Below are 24773 nucleotides of genomic sequence, written 5' to 3'. Positions count from 1 at the left end.
GATTGGATGATTTATGCATCTCATGGTATGCACAGATCATATGTACACACACAGAATTACCCACCAGCATAGATGTACAACTTTATGCTGACTTTAGAGCTCATCCTGCTCGGCTTCAGCCATACAATTACCCATCTATGAGTGCTTATTACCGTCTAAAGTGGCATACATCCTCTGCAAAGGGGCGCTGCTCCGCTCCATCTTCCTCCTTAAAGGAGGTATTGTCGAAAGTTACAACCAGCAATCCTGCTCATAAATAATCTAGACTAGTGCATCCCTTTTTAACCCGTGGAGACTGTCTCTCTCTCCCCCGCACACTTCACTCAAATAAGTGCTAATGTTAGACCAGGCATCCAGCGGGAGGCCAGAGTGTGAGGTTTATTCTGGGACAGGTATGCACAGTCTGGGAGAGTGGATGCGGTGCTGGGTCTCGTGGTTTCACATCCTGTTTAATAAATGCATGTGTGAGGTGTTTTTATACGAAGCATCTGACCATCAATAACTTATAAAGTCGTATGACGGTGCAGGGCGACGCAGGTTTGAGATTTTATTTTTCCTGCAAACAGGAGCGGTTAGCTGTCCCGACAAAACTGGGGATGCCGCTTGTTCCAGTGCAGCTTCAACACACCGCAGCGACATAGTTTCCAGTGTGGGAGATTCACGACTTTCAGGCTTGGCGAGGGATTGATCCTCCCGTCCTAGATGCAGTTTGACAAACACAAAACCACACTCGCCGCACAGACAGGCGGAGTAAGCAGGGAATCCCTGCCACTTAGAGATTGACAGCTGGCTATACAGTAGCTTGGCCGGAGTGTCTCCCCATAATCCCTCTCTCCCATCTTGAATAATTGATCGTGATTGATTGAGGCTCAGCTGGCTCACTTGCTTCTCTTGCCCTATATGTATTTTTACTTCCCATAATTATTGTCTGCCTCTTTTTAAAGCAGGAAAGCCAAGCTTTTACCCTCCAAACGGAAGTATTTTTTTTTCGAGGAAGCAGCAATTAAAAATTCCTTTGCGATTTGTTTGTTGCTCTAACTGACCATAAATTACACACCAACCGTTTTTCTTTACATGAGGGACGTTGAATTCGGCCGAAGCTCATTTAAGTTCTTCGAAATGGATTTCTGGAAAATGATTATTATCTATATCAATCCTCCCACGATCACTTTAAAACCCACTAATGAAATGATGTCCTTAGAAGCCTGTGTGCTTGGTTTTGAGTGACATGGAGGGAAGGAAGGTGAAGATGCCTCCCCAGTTAAACTTTGCACGGACTGCGTGAAGTCAGCGAGTGAGCTTTTCACATGCTAATTTAGGGCCTGTCCACACGAAAACGTTCTCAGTGCGTAAACGCAGAAGTCTTGTGCGTTTCGCCCTTCCGTCCAGACGAATCCGGCGTTTTCGCGGCCTGAAAACGCACTTTTTTGAAACCAGCTCTCAGGGTGGAAAAGAAAAAACGGCACCCCTCCGTTTCGTGTTCGTTTTCGTGTAGACGGCGAAAACGAATACGCTGACGTCATCGGCCCGCCCCTCGACCCTCGAGCCTGACTTCTTCCCCCGCGACGTCTCGTAACAACAACAATAACGGCGGCCTCCGTGCTCGTAGCAGATATACTGCTCGTCTGTACGACGGCGTATCAGGGCCACTGTATGAAAAAAAAACGGAGCCGAGAGAGGGGGGCGATATTCCGGGGAAAAAGTCGCAGATATGCTACTTTATTACGATGCTAACAAACAACCGCTAGCTAACTTCCCATGAATGTAGGCATTTATTTGTCGAATTAATCCATCCCAACGTGTGACAATGCCTCGCCAAGGTCCTTAGGGTGACGGCTGTTGATGCTTATTGTTGGTTTTATTTATACGGGCCAAATTGTCATCTCATGGGTGTTTATTGATCGGGTGGTTGGGTGGATATTTAGCCGTAACTCTCACATGTTGCCATAGCAACGGCAAATATCCGGTCACGCTCCGTCTCTTATTTGGCATTTTTTTTTAGCAGAAACAGCGCCACATACAGGCCTGGAATATGTACTACTGAGTCGTTTTCAGTGGATTCGTCTGGACGCAGATTTTCTTGAAACGACACCAAGGCAAAACGGAGAAAAAAAAGTTTGTTTTGCTTCGTGTGGACGGGGCCTTAATGTCATTCCCCGTCTCTTTTTATCACCTCAGTTAACCACAACCTAACCACAACAACATGACTCTAAAACATATTAATAATCTGTTTCCTCTTAAATATAGTCCCGACAGTGTCCACCAACAATTTCTGAGCTTGTAATGGAATAGTTTGGCAATTTGGGGAAATATGAGAATCCAGATGAGAAAAATATGAAATTTTCATTTCCAGAAAAAAAAAGAAAAAAAAACTGGAAACGTGGGCAACGGTCTGGCTCTGTTCAAAGATAAGATTATTATGGAGCAGGGCTGCTTGATTAATGCAAAAATTGTTTAATTTTGTCAATATGCAAATCACGATTGTATTGACTTTGATAATGATAGGAAGCCAAAATTTATATTTGAGTATTTGAACAGCGCTATTATGTGGCTGACTACAAATGAGTTATTTCCCTCTTTATGCTGTGAAGCTAACTGCCACCTTCAGTTTTAGCTTCAGGGCATGAAAGTGGCATCAACCTTCTCCTCTCACTCACAGCAAGATGGTGAATATGCACATTTTCCAACATGTTGAACTATTCCTTTTGAAGGACGATGGAGGGAGTTTGGCTTGTCTGTATTTTCTGAAACTCTAAAAAGCACAAATAAACAACAGCTCACAAAATAGCCAATGTGTATGTGAATTCCCCAATTTCTAAATACCAGCACCTCTCTGCTTTTTTCCCTGACCTGATTCGGTCAAATTGTCCTCCAAACTCTTTTGTGTGGAGGTGAGATTCCTCACATGAGGAGGTTGTTAAGCTGCTATCAGGGAAAGTGCTGGATGTATTTTGGAGGAATAATGGAGAGGGAGGGACTCTTTTAGTGGAGGGAAAGTAAGGGGAAGGCTCCCTTGTCAGACCTTGCTGAAAGAAACTGGCATTTCTTTCTTTTTGTCTCGCCAAAGACTTTGGAAAATGGAGCAACAATGATGGAAAAGAAGGATTTTAAATTCCGTTTGATGTCGAGAGAAAGGAGGGGTCGATAAGAAGTTTTAGGGAAGGTAAGAGGGAATAATGATAAATAATAAGAATACATCCATTAAGACTTTCCAGTTTTGATCATTTGTCTTTTCCACAAATGATCACTGAAGCAGCATGAGGGTGAAGGACCCGGTCATCTCACTCCTGCGTGTTTGTGTGTGTGTGTGTGTGTGTGTGTGTGTGTGAATTTCAATCGGTTTTGACCCTCCCCCCATCGCCTCCCCCCATCGTCTCTCCCCTTCTACCCCCCACCGCTATCACCACCCTCTGCACACTGGCTCGTCGTCTGCAGCTTATGCAGCAGATAAGTTGTGCTTTCTATCAGTGTGGCAGGTTTAGCAGAGCGGCTCCTGCTTCAGCGGGGAAGGAAGGGCACTAAAGGCGGAGAAAAAAGGGGAGATGGGAGGAGCGTGAGGGAAAGAGGGCAGCAGAGAGAGAGAGAGAGAGAAGCAGCAGCAGCAGCACAGACAGAGGACTCGCTGCAGTGCAGGTGGATCACAACTCAGACGCAGCAGCTCAACTCTGACCGGCTTTCCAGGAGGTTTGTGGTGCGACTTCTCGACGACGCTAGCTCGATTGTTGCTCGGTGTTTGTCTCCTCTGTGTGTGTGTGTGTGTGTGTGTGTGTGTGTGTGTGTGTGTTCGGTGATATAATGGATGCTGTGTTCTCCACCATCAAGGCTGCTGTCTCATTGCTGTCTACTCTTGTTGCGTCTGTGCAGTTGTGACATTTCCTAGAGCCGACGGTGCCAAGGATAACAGCAGCAATCTGTGATGAACTCATTCATGATTATCATTATTTATTTTATTTATGTTTCTCGGTATCTCATGCACGACAAGTTTCAGGCTACGTGAGAAACATCAAAGTGGGGAAGAGAACAGAAAAAAAACTTCCTGCCTTGGTTGCTTCATGCTAAATGAAATAGTAGAGGGCCTCTTCCCTCCTTTCACGTCGCTTTTAGTTTGGAGAAGAATAGAGCCAGGAGCTGTGAATGGGCCCCGCGATGGCTCTCTGTGTGCAGAAGAGAGGTGCCGCCCTCTCAAGTGTCAGCATGCTCAGTGTGGTGATGGCGGGGGGGTTAGGTTCATGTGCTGGTAGTTTATAGAGGGGGCTGGGCTTTATGCCTCTGGCCCACTGATAAGAGAGCTATTGCCTGTAGGCGACTTATTCTAACTTACTGTTTGCTTTCGTTGCTACAGTTTTTTCTTCTTGTTTTGTGACTCTGAAACTGCTCTTTACCCCCAGAAGGAAGGGCGGCGTGATCCAGTCAAGTGCTCTAGTCATTCTCTTGTCTTTTCATAGGTGTCTGTTTCCCATTGGCAGGCCTGTGATAAGGACCTCTATAGAGCTGCTTGTTTCTATTTGTGGCTGTTATTTTCTGGGTATTCCTATGAAAGGCCCCCTTTCATAGGCTGATAGCTGACTGAGTGATGGTAAAATCTGTGGTTTTGGTTGCTCTTTGCTCTCGTTGTTATCTGTTTACCAGCCCCTGAACTTGCTTCGAACATATTTTTTATTTTTTTTTTGCATGATCAAGTATTTGCATTCCAAGCTTCAAGTGTTCCTTTTTTCAGTTTCTTCTTAAAGAGAAATCCCCCCCCCCCCCCCCCCCCATGGAATAGTATAATGCCAAAAAAAAAGTTGATTATAGTCACACTTCTTCATCATTCTCAAAACACTAGATAAAGGCTTGTTTCAGTGGAATTCCATCTGCTGATAGTCTCAAGCTTCGCAGCGGTTTTACCGAGGTGTCGTATATTCTGCTTTGAGATTCAACTCTGTAGAGGAGAGGTCTGATCTGCATACACATCCTGCTTCCATGGCGCTTGCTGCCATGGCGATGACCTCAGTCCTCTGGCGAATCCTGCATCGTCAAATCAAATATTTGTCCAGAGTTCTTTTGCAGAGAAGTAATAAAACAAGACCGTTGCAACAGGCTTTGTTTGGTCTTCATCTTTTGGCCATTCTCTGAGACTGTCTCATTGTTTCATGACTTTGTGCGCCGGGGCCCTTGAAGAAAATATTGCTGCCTCAGGCCGAATGATTTGCGGTCCTGCTGGCCTTGATTTCCTCTCCCCAGGCAAATATGCATTCATCCGAATTCAACACCACATGTCTGCTCTTGGGGTCATGGTTTTAACGATACATCTTCGTGTTAAATTAAGACTGATTTCCCAGCGTTACATGTGAGTTATTGTACTTCAGCGTCAGATGTGTAGTTCGATAACGCTTTTAAAGTAGGCAAAAGAGGTTACGTTTCCTCCACGCTGAGGCCGAAGAGATGAAGTATGGTCCCGGTGTCTCAATCAACATCAGTGACCCGAGCACCTCCCCAGTTCCTCTCCTTGTGTTTCCACTTTAGGTCAGATGATAGGGTGTGTGTGTGTGTGTGTGTGTGTGTGTGTGTGTGTGTGTGTGTGTGTGTGTGTGTGTGTGTGTGTGTGTGTGTGTGTGTGTGTGTGTGTGTGTGTGTGTGTGTGTGTGTGTGTGTGTGTGTGTGTGTGTGTGTGTGTGTGTGTGTGTGTGTGTGTGTGTGTGTGTGTGTGTGTTACAAAGAGACAGGAAAGGGGGTGTCTTATCGTCCAAGAAATGGGTGTTACTCTTCTTTCTAACTTGTGTTATAAATCACTGGTTTATGAAGTGTGTGTGTGTGTGTGTGTGTGTGTGTGTGTGTGTGTGTGTGTGTGTGTGTGTTAAATAGCTTGGCAAGCCGTCCTGCGATTATGTCATACAGCATGGGTTCCAGCTGTCCAAGTCAGCTGCGTTTAATTTTGCTTTCAAGAAAGTCATCCCCGACCACAGTGTGTGTATGTCATTTGTACGTACGTACTTGTGTTTATTTGTGTGTTTTAAATGATTGCTTAATTATTTGTATAGAAGTGCACACAAACTGCTGTCACATTCTGGCTGATGAAACCCTTTTGGTGTTTTGTTGACATAGGCTGGTTGACTCACCTCCAACAGCGATGTTACTTAATCACATTCTTAGAAACGACTCCAAAAATTGAGGATTGATGCGGTGTGGATCTTGCTGCAGTTAGCGTCCGAGTCTAGTGAGTAGTGTAAAGTTCACTCCATCCTTTATGTTCCGGGTGATATTATCAGTTAAATGGCTGAAGCGGTGGTTAGAACCTTTTTGACCCCAGTCGGGCAATGTGTCGAGGCTTGTAAGGTGAAACCAATACCACGTTGAAGTTGTATGGGCTGTTATTTGTAGAGCAAGAGGAGAGACTCTACCTGCACCTGTTGGACTTACTGCAGGTGTTTGGTGAATTCCTGACCTGGAGAATGTTCCTCTGACAGTCTGCCTACTGAGGATCAAGTAATGGCTCTTTTTTTGCGTTTTTAAATACATTTGATGTGCAAATTAAAGAAGTGACGTATGCTCGTTTGATCAGTAACTGAATCCTGCGAGACACTGTGAGTAAAAGTTTCCACCAGATATTGGCCAATATCCACTAAAACCACAAGATGACTCAGACCTCGGGGACACGATGTAACAGGACATTTCTCACACACAGTTGAGGGCATCGTTTACTTTTGAGCTTATGCTTTCCGGCTTGCAAATATTTTATCTGCAGGTGTTGCCTTACACCAGATCAGCTGTTCGTCGGGGTGAATTTCAGGTTTTTTTTTTAAAAATGTTTTGCATTAAACTAACACTGGTCCCTTATTGCCGTTGGTTGAAAAGTAGACTCAAGCTAGTCGAGGAAGAAACCACTCCGCAACCAACTGAAGCCATTCTTGGTGTTTTGGTGGCTGTGGGAAGTGAAGAAAAAAAGGTTTGAATTGTGTTTGATGAGATTTTTTTATTGTAATGTTTAAACATTGATTTTTACTATAACTGCTAATTCCCTGCGATGCCGTACAAGTAATCACTTCTGAAGTTCTACATTCTGCTTTGTAAGAAATGAAGAGGGGAAGCCTGTAGCCGTTTGATGAAAGGGAATGAAAAGGAATAATGTGATGTGTGGCATGGAGTGTGGAGCATACTTGAAGGCGGATGTTGCTTTATTCGTCCGATCCTCGTCACATTCCACACGAGTGATAATCGCACCAACCAACCAGCACAAACACATGACATCCCTGGGATACGCTGCAAAACAACACACAACCTTGATTTTTAAAGTCTCAAAAACAATGACTTCATCGTTCAGTTGGAAGCTTTTCTGTCCTGGCAAATATTGACTGGGGGGGTGGGGTATGGCTGAGCACACAACCTCCCAATTTCCCCTTAAATCCCTTTCTCTTCCTTTCTTTTTTCTATCCTCCCCTCCCTCCTTCTTAACCAAAACCTGGAAGTCATTTACGAAGTCGGGATGGGGTTTTTCTCCCGTCCAGAAGTGGATATGTGAGCAGGGCTCAGTGAGGAGGAATTCCAGTTTGACGTCCCACACCTCCCATCAAGGGAATTGCATCAGAGGCCGAAGATTTCAATGCTGGAACCAGCTGTAGTTTGATGTTATAACCAACCCTGGTTACTACAGCAGAGCTTGTGTTTACCACTGCCTGTCTTTTCAATAATTAAAGTCTCCTTAGTGCTGGAATATCCAGACAGTAGGGCCTCATTTGCATTTTTTTATATATCAAAATATGCCAAGAATTCACATCAAGCATGAACATCAGAGTAGAATGTATCATTTCAATCAGCCAGCTGCAACATATTATCAGGTGGAGACAAACATGTTTGACCACATTTAGTGGCTAACGTTCCCTCACATGACACAAAATGGATGGTTTTGTTTTTAAAGGGAGAAGTGACGTGGGAGACAACCAATCACCAGTAATAATGTCAGCAGGCAGTGATGGGTTAAGCTCATTACAGCATATTTCCTTTTTCTCATTATGCTTTTACATACCTTTGGGAAGGTGGTCCTTTTTTAACAATCACAAGTGGGTCTTAAGTTAAAAAAAAAAGAGTGTTTGTCTGAGCTTAGCATAAAGGAATGGATTGTTGAGCCGCTTCTGAGGGAATCAAATCATTGAAAGTGCTCTTCAAAGGGGATTTTTTTTCATGTTTCACTTCTAACCTTTATCCTCTTTCTGTCTCTGTGAATCCTGTTAATGTTGAACTTGTGACTCTGCTTTCCTACCTTCTGTCTCCTGACATTTGTCACACAAAGTGGATTAGAGCTAGGAGATCGTCAGTTTGTATTTTCTCATCCCGATCTGCTCTTTGTGGTCATCTGCCGTTTTAAAGTGTGTGTACCTGCATTTCTCACACGCTGACAACTAAAGGAAAGATGGGATTATAGGGCTTTACCACTCAGATGCACGTTGAGTCGTTAAGTTAAAACAAAGAGGAACAGACGCATCTCTCGGCAGTGTTGAGCCATAAACCTCTAACATCACAACTCTGGGGGAGTTTCTGTGGGTCCGGTCTCCAAGGCCTGCTAGTCATTGTGGGCTTAAAGTCTGAGAACACAGCCCAGATTCCTCACGCATGACAGAGGACAGGGTACAACGAGGGGGAGAAACGGAGTCTGCGAGTGTAGGAGCCTCCTGAGTTTTTTTGCAAGACGGAGTGACGTCTCAATTTCATGGGTCAGGGGTCGCAACCTTGGAGATGAAACGAGCACAAATGGAGATTGAGAAGCGGGGTTTGGAGGTTGAACAAGCCACATGTATAGAAAAAGGACCAGTAACTTGATGGGGGGAAAATGAGCTGAGAGCATGAGTAGATGGGAGGAGGTGTTATTAATCTCTGTTGTTTTCCCTGCGTATTGTCATTTCCTCTGCAGCTGGCCCCGGGTCGAGAAGGAAAGAAAAACACAACGGCGGAGATCAGAAATCTAAACAGCGGTCCTGCCAGTGGGCTGGGTGTTCCCCACCGCTCACACATCTGTAATAAAACACTAATCTGATTCCGTAATGTGCTGCTAATGAAGTTGAAGAGAGGGCCGTACACATGAAGATGCACGGATGCAATGCAGCTCTCGTGTTGAATAAGGCGGTGTGGTGATTTGTAGGATTCGCAAAGTTCAAAAAACTGATCTTCTGTTACAAATTAATTGGAAATCATGTTAAAAGTGGAGTCAGGAATTAGATCTCTAGAGTCTACGACGGACAATTTATTCTGAACTGCAGGAACTCTGGTTCTTTTGTTTCTCTGTTTCTTAAATAGGCCTACATCATATTGAGTGTGACAATCTGAATTCTCCAGATTTATTGCCCTCACTTGGCCCTCAACAGGGTTTAGCCTCATGTCTTCTCTCAGCTCAGGTCACTGGACTCTGACCTGACAGTCTGTGGGTTAGGGCCCTATTAAAACACACTCTGACAAGGATTTCCCCTCTGACAGTGACAAACAAGGAACTATCATGTCAGGATGCCCGCTGCATGTCTACGCAACTGTAATCACTTCAAAATAAAAGTCTGTAGCCAAAGCACACAAGGTTTGGTTTATATAGAGACCCCCGCAAGCAATCATGTCTCTGTAAAGATGCACAGATCAAAAAATAGTTCAAAGTGAGAACAATAACAGGGGAGTGACCTCACTACCTGACACAGGACTTAGAGATGCCCAAAGGTTTAGCACCGCAAATGTTGAGCCAATCAATGTAGTGCGATGCCCCAGCCCAGCTGAAGACCGAGACCGGTTCCAAGTACGGTGCAGTTGTTCCTGCTTTGGTAGCTGCTCAACACGCCACTGCAGCTGGTTGATGTAAAGGGTTGAACGTGTTGTGCGTGTGTATAATCTGGCCATTAGAGTTGATTTGGCATAGTGCTACCCGATGATGAATATGTTTCCATTATTGGACTTCCATTTTTCTACCTCCAGCCTCTTGTAAAGCTGCTCAGGATACTTCTCAGCTCAGGCTCACGAAGCTCGTCATCAGCGGTGCTAAGGGGCGACCGGTCCAGAGTTCACTTCTTTTTGGGGTTTGGCAGGTAAAGAAGTCAGAGTTATGGAAGTCATTAAAATTCCTTGGGAACATGTGGACGCTTGTTTATTTTTCCGCACAGGCGGGGAGGGTGGAGAGCTGCCAGGACGCCGCACTGTCCTTCTCTCGATCAAGAAGGAGAGTGGACAGAGTGTGAGAGAGGAGGAGGACCTGGTGGAGGACGAAGGGGATGAAAGACAGACGAGGGGAGGCATGATTGAAACGGAGGACAGACTGATGGAAGGAATGAGGGATGGAGGTCGAGTGAAAGTGGGTGAGAGAGGGAAATGGAGGAGGGGTCAGAAGAGGGCGTGAGGCAGTCGCCCCCAACTGGATGCCAAACAAAGAGTGGGAAAATGAACTTTGAGGTCTTAGTGAACCGTATAGGAAGACGGATTGATGCAACAGCTGGATGTGAGAGAGAGGAGAGGAGGGAACAACAGAAATGTTGGCATGAATTACTCGTTTGTCAATTCAAAACTTCAAGTCACATTTTGTCGAATAAGACTGTGTTTAAAAAAAAAGCTCATTATCACATAATAAGTAGAAATCAAGTGTATTTTTACTGACAGAAGCAGCTAATCAGACCATCCGATAATTCCCCCTTGCACACTCCTCTGTTAAAGCCATCCAGCATTGTCCACTGTTGATGACCGACCTCTGATGGCATCTCATTTTCTATGATTTTCACAGTTTGCCCCGTATAGAGTATACGGTCAAACCTCACATCGCCCACCAACTAGCCATAAATCTTCCATTAATTTTTTTAAAATGTATTTTCTTTCTGATTGGTTAAGCAGAGGGGAGGACTTGAAAGGGACATCAATGCGGCGTTACCCTGGAAAAACTGAATCTATAGTTCACCATGTGTGCATGTGCAAGCATGTGTGGGAGAACGAATCGGAAATGCCCGGTCTGTCTGCTCCATCAGGCACCTTGTAAACCGAGTCAAATCACTTGTCTTTAAAGCCTCTCACTGTTCTGCTTTTTCATGTCCATCGACTACATTCTGTTCTAGCTTGAAAGTAGGGATAATCTATGGTGAGGCTGTGTTTCCTATTCATCTTTCCACCATCTTTTATCCAATAACTGATGATGATGGATGAGGACATTGTACAGACAGCACATGGGGGGGGGGGGGGGGGGGGGGCAGTATCGCTTTGTACATCTGAAAAATGGATCAAAGCAGTCTCTTTCTTGCTGCCCTCGTCGTAGGCTAGAAGATGAATATTTCAACAACAGGCCTCCAGTGAGGTCACTCTCCATCTCCACCCCCCTTTTTTTTTCCTCTTTTCCTGTCTCCATCTCTCTCTCCATTTCACTGTGTTTGATCATAATAATTTAAACTGGCACTGCAATGTGGGCCCCGGGGGCGATCCCAGCATTTACCTGCCTCGCCGACAAATCGGTGGCTAATTGGCTGGTAACACGAGAGCCTGCATGTCCGTCCCAGAAGGCTGTGGCGTTTGACATCGGTCCAACTGTGAGATCACATGTCTGTGATGCCAATTTAAATCATTACGTGGACGTGAATGGAAGCCGACATGACATCAGCACCTTGGGTCAGATGCCCTCTAAAGATTGCTTTGGTTACCAAAGGCATGACGTAGGTATGCCAGCAGGATATCAAGGTTGTTACTTGAAGACACATTCCAAGGGTTTGTGAGGATTCTGGTTTCATGAGCATCTTTGCAAAACATCAATAACCTTTCCAAAGTTTACAAAGTCAGAGAAAAAAATGCCCACTTTGAATACAAAAGGGCTCGAGTCGTCTAACAGGGTCTGAAACTTCTTGAATCTGACAATCATGCCCACTTCATGCAGCTGGTCATTGTGTGTCATCAAGAGCTTGTTTGCCTAATTATTATTGTGCATGATATATAAATATGGGTGTGGTTTCCTGACCTGGTGAAGATCCAAGTGGGATTGCAACGTTATTAAATTGTTGTGACGTTGAGTAAGTGTGAAGGAGAGGCCTTTTTCCTCATGATGTTTTAATTGAATCTTAGCCTTTTGATGAAAGTTCTTCTTTTGTCTCTCAAAATGTTTAAAATGATCAGACAAATGAGTTGAGAAAAAGGAGTTTCTCTTCAACATCTGAGTGATCTTTATTTCCTCGTGCTTCATGATCCACAATCAGTTGTGTAATCCTTCCTTTGTCTGCTTTGCTCTCGTCCTCGTTAAGATATCATTAGATCTGTTGGTATGTTCCCTGTCTGGGGACAGTGACACGTGTGATGGCGGCGTCCTGCAAGACGATGGTGGAGAAAAGATCCTCTGGTCAACATGCCAAATAGATATGAGAGCACCTTGTAGCTCTTTCAAAAGCTGGATTTTGGGTTTTCTGGACCCAGAAAGTTTCCCAAGTCACTTCAGTACAACCAGGATTTTCAGGGAAGTTTGACTTCACTCAGCTGTGGCGATCGTCAGTTGCTTCAAAGTGTTCCTTCCTGATTGCATCACTAGGTCTGGGCCTCACTGCCTGGCACAATGACGACGGTGCTTCTCTTTGGATATCCGTTAAGCTCTTCTCCACTGGGAAGGATGGTAGTTTGTGTGTGCACTGGTGTGTAAGTAGCGATGTGGAGGGTATGTGAGGAAACAGCTGGACCCACTTGTACAAACATTCACAGAAACACTCATCCACATCCGTACAGTTGGTAGTGAGCTCATTGGTGACTTGACGTCGTACCATGGTATCGCATGTTTTTCTCTAATCTAAGGGGAATCAAAAGCACTCCAGACAAACAGTTGCTCCATTCATGCATCGCAATTTCTTTGAAATGCTCCGAGTTGTAAAGAAAAATGCTACTTGTTGATTGTGACCATTTGGCATTTTCTTTTCAATGTTTTGAAGGCATAGAAGTTCAGTTATGCCAATGAAAAGATCATGTGAGATATCATATGATGGTGTGATGATTGCAGTTTTCCCCAGTCACCCGACAGCCAGAGACACTGACTTAGTAATGATCCTGGTTAAGAGAAATTTCAAATTTAATCGTATTTATGACAACGTTGAATTTAAGTTTCTGATATGTCCTGATTTATATAGTTCTCCTCTCTTTCTTTCCCTAGCATGACATGATTCAGTTAATAAAGCGTGATTCTCGATCAGATCAGAGGGAGAGGGTGCAAGGAAGGGAGAACACAGACGAAGAAGGCAAAGAAGATCAATGGAGAGAGTAGAAAGGATGTGAAAGAGTAGAGGCAGGAGAGACCTATGAGGCCCCAGCTATGAGGCCCCGGCTCCTTGGTGGTCTAATTATCTCCAGTCTGTATGTCAGTGAAGCCTTCCACTATGCTCACGGTGCATGAGAGACACTGATAATTGGTCTTATTCAGGTTCATCTGGAGCTCTGCTGTTGAGGAGTTCATGACTGAAAGCTCTGCTACATCGTGAGCCCCTGATTTGGGAGGAAAATTCCCTACGCTCGATTAAATGAAGTATACTCATCTAGCGGTCAGAGCAATCGGGACATGGGCATTCACACAGGAGTCTCCACATGCTGGCATGCTCCACAAGGACACACACACACACACACCACACACACTTGACTTCAGCAGAAAGTTGTGACTTCTGGTCCCCGGCTGGACCCCATATCCTGACAGGAAGTGTGTTCTTCCTACACACACACACACATTTGGACAACCGCAAAATAACAGTGATAAGGAAACGGACCACAAATGGAGGGAAATGGTGCCTAAATTACACCAGGGCCCCTTAATAGAGAGCTCTGGCCCCGTGTCGAGGGCCAGACATCCCAAAAGCGTCTCTGCTTCAGTACATGTTGTTATGCATTGGCTTCGAACAGAACTAAGATGGCGATTGTTCCAAGATAACTTTGGTAAGCAGATTCACAAAGAAGCTGGAATGACATTCAATCCAATGTGCAAAAACACAACATTCTCACCAAAGATCCTCCGTATCAACGACGACTCATTACAAGCCTGGCCAATGGTTTGAGATTGTCTACGCTTCCTGTCCCCTTAGTGGGCGTGGTCATGGCGTATTGGTGGACACAGCCTGTGTTAAATGGACTTCTTTCCTTCTCAAGGCTGACATCCTTTCACCTTCAGCCGTGTTGGCTGGACTCTCCATGGCAACGAATCTCAGTGAAGGAATTGTTGAAAAGGCGTGGAGAAAAAACCCCGAGGGCCTGTGCAGCGAGATGTCTGACCTCCTGGATGTCATCAGCATCAGTTGCGGCCGGTTTCCTTCTCCATGATGGATGCTTTGTATTGATTTGTGTCGCAACCCCCCGAGGCTCGAGCCTGACAGGCCCGGAAACATGGAGGGGTTCACACACACAAACACACACACACACACACACACTGTGGAGGCCCCCCCCCCCCCCGTTCTGACAGCGTGTCACTGAGCGGTCAGATATGATAGAAAGGGTCACAGCACAGTGACAGTGACTCACTGAGACGAACTCCGCTCATTTCCTTTCCTGTTGTGGTAGAGACATGCTGAGATTTCCTTTCAACTGAAACACTCATCAAAGCCCACTGGCCCATTTCCAGTCTGTGGAGACCACCCATTAGAAGCACAGTTCACAGGTCCACGCTGCAGCCCAGAAGGATTTGCCCAGAGAGCAAATTTTGGGACTTGCACACTACTGTTAGTATTCTATTTTTCATTCAAATATCCCCTTATCTGTCCGAAGCATTTCTACTGAACTTTGTCTTTTAATGTAGAATGCCAAACAGATTTATTGTGATGACTAATTGTTGCTTCATCCATACAATCACAAAGCAGTGAAACACATCTAGGATTTGTCATGCCTGCCACCCATAGGTGCCTACTACTTTAGTGGAATCTAACCCATAACCTCTTTCATCTCTGCTGGGTGGACTTTGGAAAATGCCAAAGGTTCCGATGGGTCAGAGGTTTGTTCAACCAACAAAACAAATAAGAGCCAGTGTCGTTTTAATGTGCAGATGTGGGCGTTTTCAACCTCGAGTGACCTGGAAGCTGCTAAGCCTCAATAACCGGCCTTTACTTTGATACAAAGCTGCATGTCGTTCCCCTCGTTGTTTCTGGAGCTCCAAGGTGAATGGAAAGACCTTTTGGTGGGGGGGGGTGGGGGGGTGGGGGGGGGGGGGCAGCGGCCTGTGTGGTCACTGTGTGTTCAGCCTGCGACATGGGTGGTGGAACAACAAAAGAGGCTATTTCACAATTCCTCTGTCTGCTTGTGAAATCAAGTATTTCCAAGTGGCTGAACAAGAGACTCCAGTTTTAGAAACAAAGTTACCAAAAGTTGAGGATGGATTTAGGAATAAAAGTTTAGGCATAAAGTTCATAACAGTTGAGGACCTTTTATGGGCTGTGAGAAATGCTCCCTTCATGTTTTTTTTTTTATGTCTCTGCTATGAATAAGACATCGAGCGTGAAGTGAAGCGGAATCCGCCGCCTTCATCTCCGCTCTCGCTTTCTTACTTTTATGTCTGTTCTTGCCTGGCTGTCTCGGTTTTCTCCCTCTTTTCTGCTGGGGTGGGGTCACCACATGCACGGACTGTTTGTTTGGAGTTGCCATAGAAACCCGTGTGAGTGTGTGACTGTTTTTGTGCCCCTGTGTTTGTGTGGGAGTGATGGGGCTGCAGTTCTGCTTTGTGTGTTATGACCTCATCCAGACGCAGACCCCGACCTATCGAATCCGTCTGCTTCCTCGGGTTGTGTAACGGATAGTCCCCAAGCACACACACACACACACACACACACACACACTCACACACACACCAGCTTTCTGGCCGACGCCCCGTCAGTGTTGAGCCTCGTCGCTTGACCACAGATGAGTCGTGGGTCCCTTAGCAACAACAGTCCAACTCAATTTGACAAAAGGAACAATGCAGGATTTTCTCGATAATTAGATTTCATATAATGTGTAATCGGTGGAATGAGGCGTGTTTGAATCGGACGCTTCTATGGAAAAGGGAGAAGGAGAGTTCATGAACTGACAGTGAACCCTCGAACTTTAGCTCCCTCCATCAAGTTTATGTGCTGTTTTTTCTTAGTGTTTGGTGTTATTACAAAACTGCTCCTCCTCCCACCTTATCGTCCGGAGTCAATCGCTCGACGCTCCTCAGCAACTAATCTCAGATAGTGTGAAAATGTGGAATGCAGCCCAGCTGTTGATGTGCATTTATTACAGCTGAGAGTCAAGGCGGCGGGTAAAAATGATTTTCCGTGTGGAAAAGTTCTGCTTCATTGGACAAACATTTCAAGAAGATCCATTTTCCCCCCAAAGCATAAACATAGTCATTAAAATCCTAGTTTTTTTGATCCGCCATGTGACTGTGTTCTTACACGAAAAAAAGGCCTTATTGACTGTAAAAAAGGCCACATTCAGACGCACTGCCACATTGCATCCATTAGTTGATGGATCACTGCTGTTGCTGTGGCTCACTACTTCATAACTGTGCTCAACAAAGCTGAGAAAAATGACTGAATAACATCTGGATACACATGATTACTGGTCCTATTGTATGCAAAATAGCAGATATTACAAATAGCAGATATTTCATAATGGATGAATAGGTGATTTGACTCCAGCCGGTCTGTTCTAAAAGCTTGTTGCAAGCAGGGATTATGCAGCTGCCATGCATCAATTCAAGCAACATTGGGCAACATTGGACAGAGATCACCCAAAGCTACTCTTGCACTGCTTGGATCATTTGTTTATCTGTTCCCACATGTCAGTTCATGTGTGCTCACCTGGTGCAGACAGGCTCAGATTGGCGAGGAGGGATTGGCACAGAAAGCATTTGCCTTGGAAATGAACAGCTAAGCTTTATGGCGCCACAACGTTGCCTACTTGAAACTGCTGTTGTTTGCTTTCAATTGTCTGCTCTGGGGCATCAAAGACAAATTCCCTGTTATTAAATTGTATTATATAGTGCTTCAGATATGTTGTTTTATTGCCCAACAGAAAATGATCCCTTTAATTAATCATCTGCTAGTCCTGTAATAGTGACACACAGTCCAATCGTATTGCTTCGCTCTGCAACTTTTGCCTGTGAGACTGCCCAAACAATAAATAAATCCAGGACAAAATGTGCATTTTTGTCCTCTGTTGCAGGGACTGTATAAGCGACTGCAGCATAGAGTGGGATCCCTCCAGGGGGTTTTATAAATATAACAACAGTTATAAATCCTCCTCTGTAGGACAGAGAAACTGCAGTTCTGGATCTTGATAACGTGGCTGAACATTTCTGACACATTAGTCACACCAGGCTACACTAACAAGCAAATAAGTTAACATCAGAAAGTTCACGTAAAGTTGAAGGGAGGTCAAAGAGATGTGAGGCCACTATACATCTATTTAAGTAAAAAAAACTCATAACTCATATCATGAAATCTGAAACCACATCATCACAAGTTTTCTTCAGTATCAAAGGGCCAAAGTTATAGTTGTATGTATGTGTGCTTACAGCTAATTTGGCATACTTATTGTGGTGCACATTTGCCACGAACACACAGGTCCAAAAATGGCATTATGAAACTGATTCCATGGCAACATTGTAATTCCTGTTTGTACTCCCAGAGCATTATGGGAACTTCTGTCGGGTGTGACTGTAGAACCCTGTTAGAGCGATGGATACCCGGACTGTTTGAACTGAGTGACCAGAAAGTGTTATTTGGGGTTAATAAGTTATCTGTAGCACTAAATGCTGCTGTGGTCAGCAGTGCTGTCTGAGTGATAGAGAGACTGACCGAGCCCTCGCTTGTGATGTGAATCTTAACCAGGTACCGTGAAACCCTTTACAAAGGTTGTTCTTGTTTGAAGAAACCATCAGGGCTTAGTTTATAAAAGAACAAAACAAACCCAGTGTAGTCAACGAAAAGGAATCCACGTGGTTTTCTTAGTCAGGTATTGATGTTAGTAAGAGCTTTGAGAAAATGTCAAGTAATTCACACCAAAGCTAATTGAGCCCTCCTGTAAAAGTATATTGTTGTCGTGTAGCCATGGAGCAGCCCTGACTGCCTATAAAGCTGGCGGCGAGGACATACGGTAGCAGTTAGCAGCTGCAACACCCGGCGTTGGATTGTTTTTGTTTGCGTGGTTAAAGCAGGGGTCCTGTTAAACTCCGTGTGTGTGTCTGTGTGTCAGAGTTAATTCTAACATTCCAGTTGGGTTTGTTAGTGTAATCCTTTTTTATATTTAATGAACATCAATGTCAGAATCACTTTACTGAGCAATTCACTTAATTGTACCAATAATAAAAGACCTGCGTGGATATTAGCGATGGTAGTGTGCTGTATAGGAGCAGCAATGGTTGCCTTTGAACCTGTGAATTCTCCGTGACAGTACTCCCCTCTCTGTGTGCATTCAAACCAGTTAGCTAAGCTTTGCATAAAACCACACATTGATGTGTTTCTGTATTAAACAAGCACGTTACAACATCTTGAATTCCAGGCACTTTATAAAAAGAAATACTTGGCTGATGATTGGATGAACCTTCTGTCAATCAAAAATACCGACATCGGCCATCGAGAAAAGCCTTCAGTGCCCCTCTTCACTCTTCTTACTATTAATAATGCATTAATAGGGCCCCACTGGAGGATCTCAGGCAGCGATCAGGCTCATAGGGAGTGAGCAGATCCCAGATCTGGGGGAGTCTGACCATTCAAGGCTTTAAAAACGAGCAGTAAAATCAATTCTCAAACTCACAGGTCACCAGTGAAGGCCATCGAAGGATTGGTGTGATGTGGTTACCTCTCTTAGTACGCGTTAAAAGCCTGGCTGCAGCGTTTTGTATCAGCTGCAGTCGTTGGATCGCCTGCTGATACCAGAATAAGGTGTTTTGCAGCTGTCAAGTCTGGGAGAGATAAAAGCCTGGGTGACCTTTTCTTGGTTAGCTGTCTCGGTTGGGCAAAGCAGGACCGCAGAGTTAATGATAACATCAAGGTTGCAGGCCTCTTTAGGTAAGTAGTATTATTAGTAGTAATAGTAGTAGTATGAAGTACTGGTATGTGCTAGCTTTGGACGGAGCCAGCCTGTCTCCCTCTTTATGCTAAGCTAAATGCTGCCACTTAGCATCTGATTGATTAATCAATCAAACTTTTAAAAACTACAAACAGAAATCTCTCCTCACACTGCCTCGCCTGTTTCAGCTTTTTGCAAGAATTCTGACAAAAACAAAGCAACAAGTGTGTTTTGAATGGCTAATTAAGATTGTCACAGCAAATCTACCGCTGGCTGCTAAACGGCATCAACTGATGGCGTTAGTGTTGGCACACACACATAGGCTTAGGACATGCATACGCACGCAAACACGCACATTCTCCAGGTTTGAAGGTCATTGCCTTCTTTCATGCTACACGCACGGCGGCGTTCAGTGCCGGGGATATAAGTGGGCGAACCCTTCCTTTCACGGCTTTTATTCAGAGGAATTGGCCTGTAGGATGGACGTGGAGTTACAAAGCACTTCTTTGTGTCATATAGGTTTGGTAGGTTGTCACAGTTTCATTGAAGACTCTTGCTACTTTGTGATGGACTCCCACACTTATTCACAGTTTTACTTCAAGGTGTATCCAGCCATTTTGGACTAAACCTTGACAGGAGATTTAGTTTGGCCTTTTGTGGTTTGTTTTGTGGTTTGTTAAATCTGGTTCGCTACTGCAGGTCAACCTGCACTTTATGCTACCTCTTCCCCCCTTTTTGACATTCATTTTTACATTTTAAGTGACTAAAAATGTTTATGGATTGAGCGGCAAAACAAAAACATACTGAGCATAAAACATAAGAAAAGCTGTGTTTAAAAGTAGAGGAAGTGATGTTACTATGAACTTTTGTCCTCCTTTTCTATTGACACAAGGTGTTTATTCTCTTTTGCATTCGCTTGTTGGTGTGTGTGCGTGTGCGTGTGTGTGCGTGTGTGTGTGTGTGTGCGTGTGGTTATCTGATATGCTGTGATTGCTATGGGAGTGATTGCAGTCCACAGGTATTGTAAGGCTCTGTGTAGAACGGGTCTAGGGCCTCCCCACGCGATATGCAGCACAGATAAAAACGTTACAGTGCAACTGAGTGAACACCAGCTGGAAACCGAAACCCTGTACTTCATATCGGGCTTGGTCAACAAACCTTAAATTACATTTTTAACTTTCCTGTTGTTTTAAAATCACAGGAGGGGCAATGTTTTGTTACATCGTTTACTGGGAGCTAACCTTTTGGAAAAGCATTCAGGGAATTCTTCCACTTTGCATTTTTTTGGACAGGAAACACAATCGTGCATTCATGAGTGTTAAACAGGAGCACAACTTAATCCGTTCAGTGGCCCACTTTTTCACAAGAAAGATAAGACAGGAAAGATATCGGTGTCAGACTCCAAAATCCAATCACATCAAGTGACACGTGAAAGTGTAATCAGTGCCAATTCAAATGTATTGTTCCCATGTATGTATTAATTATATGCTGTGACACGTGTGACCAGGAAGGAGGGAAATCTGTTTCAATCTTTTAGTTATAGTCGTGAGCATTGAAAGGTGAGCCATGGTTAATTTTGGTCCCTAAATGAGCATACGTGCTCTAAATTTCCTCTCGGAAAACACTATTTCCTTAACAATCCGTCACTGAGGGGCTTTTCGTTCAACTTGACCTGGAATGGCACATTTGACCGAGGTGGCGACCGGGGGGTTACTTCCCAGTGTCACTTCCAGGCTTCCTTTGATCTCCGTTGGCAGAGAACACGAAGGAGTAACTTCTTAAAACACGCACACACACAATCAGATACTCTCTCTCTTTCTCTTCTGTCTCTAAAGGAGCTTGTAATCTCTCTACCTGAACCTTGAGGCAGAGGCAGACTTCCCTGGTCACGCTTTAGTGCATCCCTATAATGTGTGTGTGTGTGTGTGTGTGTGTGTGTGTGTGTGTGTGTGTGTGTGTTTTTCTCCTCGCTAAGTAACTCAGCTGCTCAGACAGTGACAGCATTGTTCCCAGCGAGCGCTCCAGGAAGTGAATCTGAACGCGTCTCAGTGCGTTAAACATTAGCTGCTCTGTAAATGCCTCTTTACTCCTCAAACATGGATTAGAGGCTACTTAGGATCACTCCCATACAAGCGTAAAACCAGACAGGCTGCTAAGAGCCGGATAAATAGAGGAGTGACAGCTTTACAGGTTTTCTCTGTGTGTGTGTGTGTGTGTGTGTGTGTGTGTGTGTGTGTGTGTGTGTGTGTGTGTGTGTGTGTGTGTGTGTGTGTGTGTGTGTGTGTGTGTGTGTGTGTGTGTGTGTGTGTGTGTGTGTGTGTGTGTGTGCACGCACACAGCAGGTGATGCAATACAGCCCTGCAGCAGCCAGCTTTGACAATCATAAAGGTCAATGACAGAAAGACTACAGTATAAAAATATTAAAACATCTCTCCGTTTTATAAATGGCTGCAGTGTTTTGACATGTGGTAAGCCTTTGTTGATTAGCAGTATTACTCACACTTGACTTCCTGAATCTTGGTTTATTGCCTCAGCGGTACCCGAAGCTGCATGTCTCCGCCAAAGCAAGTATCATTAGGGTCATGTATATAATGCATCATGAGCACATTTATAACGCATTATAATGCATGTATAAGGCTTTATAAACATTGTAATACATGTTTAATCATGCATGACACCTTTTATAACAAGGTTTATAAAGTATTATCAGTGGTGGACATATTGCATTATAAGTTCAGCATTCATAACGCTTTATACCTCCATGCCTACCAAACTTTAGCCAGCTATAAGACACAAAGAACTGCTCTAACATATCATAATAGATCATACAGTCTAAAGTTTGGTAGTTATAATGTGCTGTGTAACCCAGGACTCTTTTTTTTTTCTCTTTCAAACACTGGGGTCATTTGGGCATGGAGGTATAAAGCGTTTTGAATGCTGAAGTTATAATACATGATGTCCACCACTTATAATACTTTATAAACCTTGTTATAAAGTTGTCATGCATTATTAGAAACATGTATAACGACCTTAATAAAGCCTTATACATGCATTATAATGTGTAATAAATGTGCATTATGTACATGACCTTCATAGAACGCATAAAATAAAATAATATAAAGTTTTTCTTTTTTTTCCCTCGGTGGATGTAAACATCTCAATCTGCTCTGTAGACTTTCTTGTCCCGCGTCGTTCCCGTCATGAACGGACAAGTTACCAAGAGTTATTTTGGAGGCCATCATGTGGCTTCGTACTGTCCTCTGGGAATAGACTTGACCTCCCTGTCATGTAGCCAAGTGGTGTTTGAAGTAAAAGTCAAAACAAGCTTTCTGAGAAAAAAAAAATCAAAAATACTGAATGAGTTTTGTTTTTTCAAGCATTACCACATCAGTCAATTTCCCACAATGGGGTCTCACCACCATTTTTTTCTGTTCTTGTGAAAAAAAAAAACCCTCAGAGGTCCCAATAATGAGCTCAAATGTTTGTACATTCCTGAACAGTTAGCGTCAGTGAACGTGCCCCCTCACTCCTCTCCTGTTACTGCCTGGTGTTTGGTGGGAAACGCTGACAGAATGCTGATAGCGGTGCTTTGGCAGTAAAAGGACACCAGCATGCATTTTAGCCCAGGAGACGCTCAAGTCTTCCTCTCTGTTGTGTTGTGTGTTTTTGTCCATGGATCATCCCAGAGGTCAGTGAGGGGATGACTTCAACTGAAATATAGGATTACATAAGAGCACTGTGGTGTGCTGCGGACCCGTTAATCGTCAGACTTGACAACAGTAGAGTGGAGACGGCAGACTACCAAAACGCTTTTTGACCGCCTTGGTTGAGTCTAACTCCGTCTGTTATGTGTCACATGAGTCAAACCCAAAGCAATAACAATAATTTGGGTTTCCACAAGGCCATGATAAACTGTTTTTAAGAGACGAGCCAGTCTGATGTGTTCCCTTTGCTTTGACTGTGTGTGTGTGTGTGTGTGTGTGTGTGTGTGTGTGTGTAGTTTAGTGGAGTTGGGCATAAAGTGCTGAGTGATGCACCAACATCCAGGAGAAGGGTTGGTGGTGGAGGAGGAGGGAGATCAGTCTCCTTCCTGTGCCAGTCTGTACTTGGCATACTCACTGCACTGCGGAAGAGAATGTGCAGACGCAGGGCAGGGCAAAACACACAAGCCCAATATTATATCAATCTTAAGGAATAATGTCAGTGTCAGTATTCAACTGAGCCTGCCAACGAATGCAAAACCACAGATGAAACAAGGGAATTAATGGACATTCCATTAAACATTCTTCTTCTTTTCTTTTTCGCAAACCATGTTGTGTTTTATGCAGATCATTTTGTTTATTGTAACGTGGTCCCAACGACTGTATTGAAATGTAATAATGAAAAATAATCTAAAACTCAAATAGGATATAGGACACAATGATGCAGACATTGATTCCAATCAGTCAGTAATGATGTAGACGTCCCTGAGCAGCCCCACAAACTAATCAATGACATTTGCTCTCTCAGCGGTTGGTTGCACTAAAAGAACATATTCTTTAAGACTGCAGTGGATTCTCAAACCGCAATAAACAACGCCCTACTTAATACAAATACGCTTATTTTCTATAATGCGATTTCATAGACCAGCTGCACAAGTAACGCCCAAGAGCACATTATAGAGGACACAGAATGTGGGAGAAGAGGGTTAGTCATGTGGGGACTGCAGGATGACAGCTCTTGTTGTTGTTACAAACCAGCTGCCGCCCCCTGAGCAAACGCTCCACTTCAGTCCTCCACGTGCACATGATGCCATTTAGAGGATTCGGCCTGCTTTACAGAGCCGGCAACAACCAGCCAACGTCTGTGGAATGCAAAACACAGTGTCACTCTACCCCGTCCGTAGGTCCGATCTTCACCTGCTGTAACGATACACTCAGAACAGTGTGTGTGTGTGTGTGTGTGTGTGTGTGTGTTCATAGCAAAATGCCTTTGATGGCCCAGCCAGCTGCAGATACTAGCCTATGCAGTAATGTGTCACAATATAAAACATCCAATTAAGTTTCAAGATCAACCTCATACGTCATCATGCTCTCCGCTGCTACGCAGATGACATCCAGCTCTACATCTCCATCGCCACTCACTCCACCCTAACCAACCGCCTCACTGACCGTAAATCTAGGATGCAATCAAAACCGCCACGATCCTCACTGGTCCCAAATCCCTCACCAAAACCACCCACAACTCCAGCCTGACCAGCGGCAATTCCACTCTGTCTCTTCCCACACATCCGCAACCCCGCAGTCACTTTTGGCAGCAGCCTTGCCTTTTGAACACCACATAAATCACATCACCAAAACTGCCCTTTTCTCCATCTGTATCCATTACTCTCTTTCCCTGCCGCAGAATCACTGATCCACGCTGTCATTCCCTCCAGACTGGACTACTGCAACGAGCCCGTTGTATGACTCGTCATCCAAAATTCCTCAAAAAACTCCAGTGCATTCAGAACTAGGGTTGCAAAGGGGCGGAAAATTCCCGGTAAATTTACGGAAAGTGTCCGGTAAATTTCCACGGGAACTTAAGCTTGGGAATTTTGGAAATATTCCATATTTGGAAACTTGCCATGGGAATAATGGGAATTATGGGAATTTAGGGGAACTAACTGGGAATATATTATATCCAAGCATAAATATGAACAGAAGTCATAAGAAAACATCCATATAAAATGTTTTCAACAGATTTATTTGAAAGTAGAACAGAACATGTTTAATTAGTTGTTTCATGGGTGAAGTCAAAAACAGGAATGTTAGGTTCAATATACCATCTCCCAACCCCCT

At 44.3% G+C, this 24773-nt stretch overlaps 1 protein-coding gene across 3 annotated transcripts in view; it reads left to right on the top strand.

The window, feature by feature from the left end:
• Window positions 1-24773, top strand: part of add3a (adducin 3 (gamma) a) — an 81180-nt gene that overhangs the window by 15541 nt on the left and 40866 nt on the right. Inside the window, exon 1 of one of the 3 annotated variants that reach the window (XM_084005015.1) lies at window positions 3552-3684. The exons of the other annotated variants lie outside the window; for them this stretch is intronic. The gene's annotated coding sequence lies outside the window, so the exon portion shown is untranslated. Of the gene's footprint in view, window positions 1-3551; window positions 3685-24773 lie in introns of those variants that run through there. 3 annotated transcript variants of the gene reach the window in all.

The sequence above is a fragment of the Eutrigla gurnardus genome, assembly GCF_963514095.1.
Source record: "Eutrigla gurnardus genome assembly, chromosome: 3".
NCBI lineage: Eukaryota > Metazoa > Chordata > Actinopteri > Perciformes > Triglidae > Eutrigla > Eutrigla gurnardus.
The sequence above is the reverse complement of the archived record's forward strand: the minus strand, read 5'-3'. Positions and strand labels throughout refer to the sequence as shown.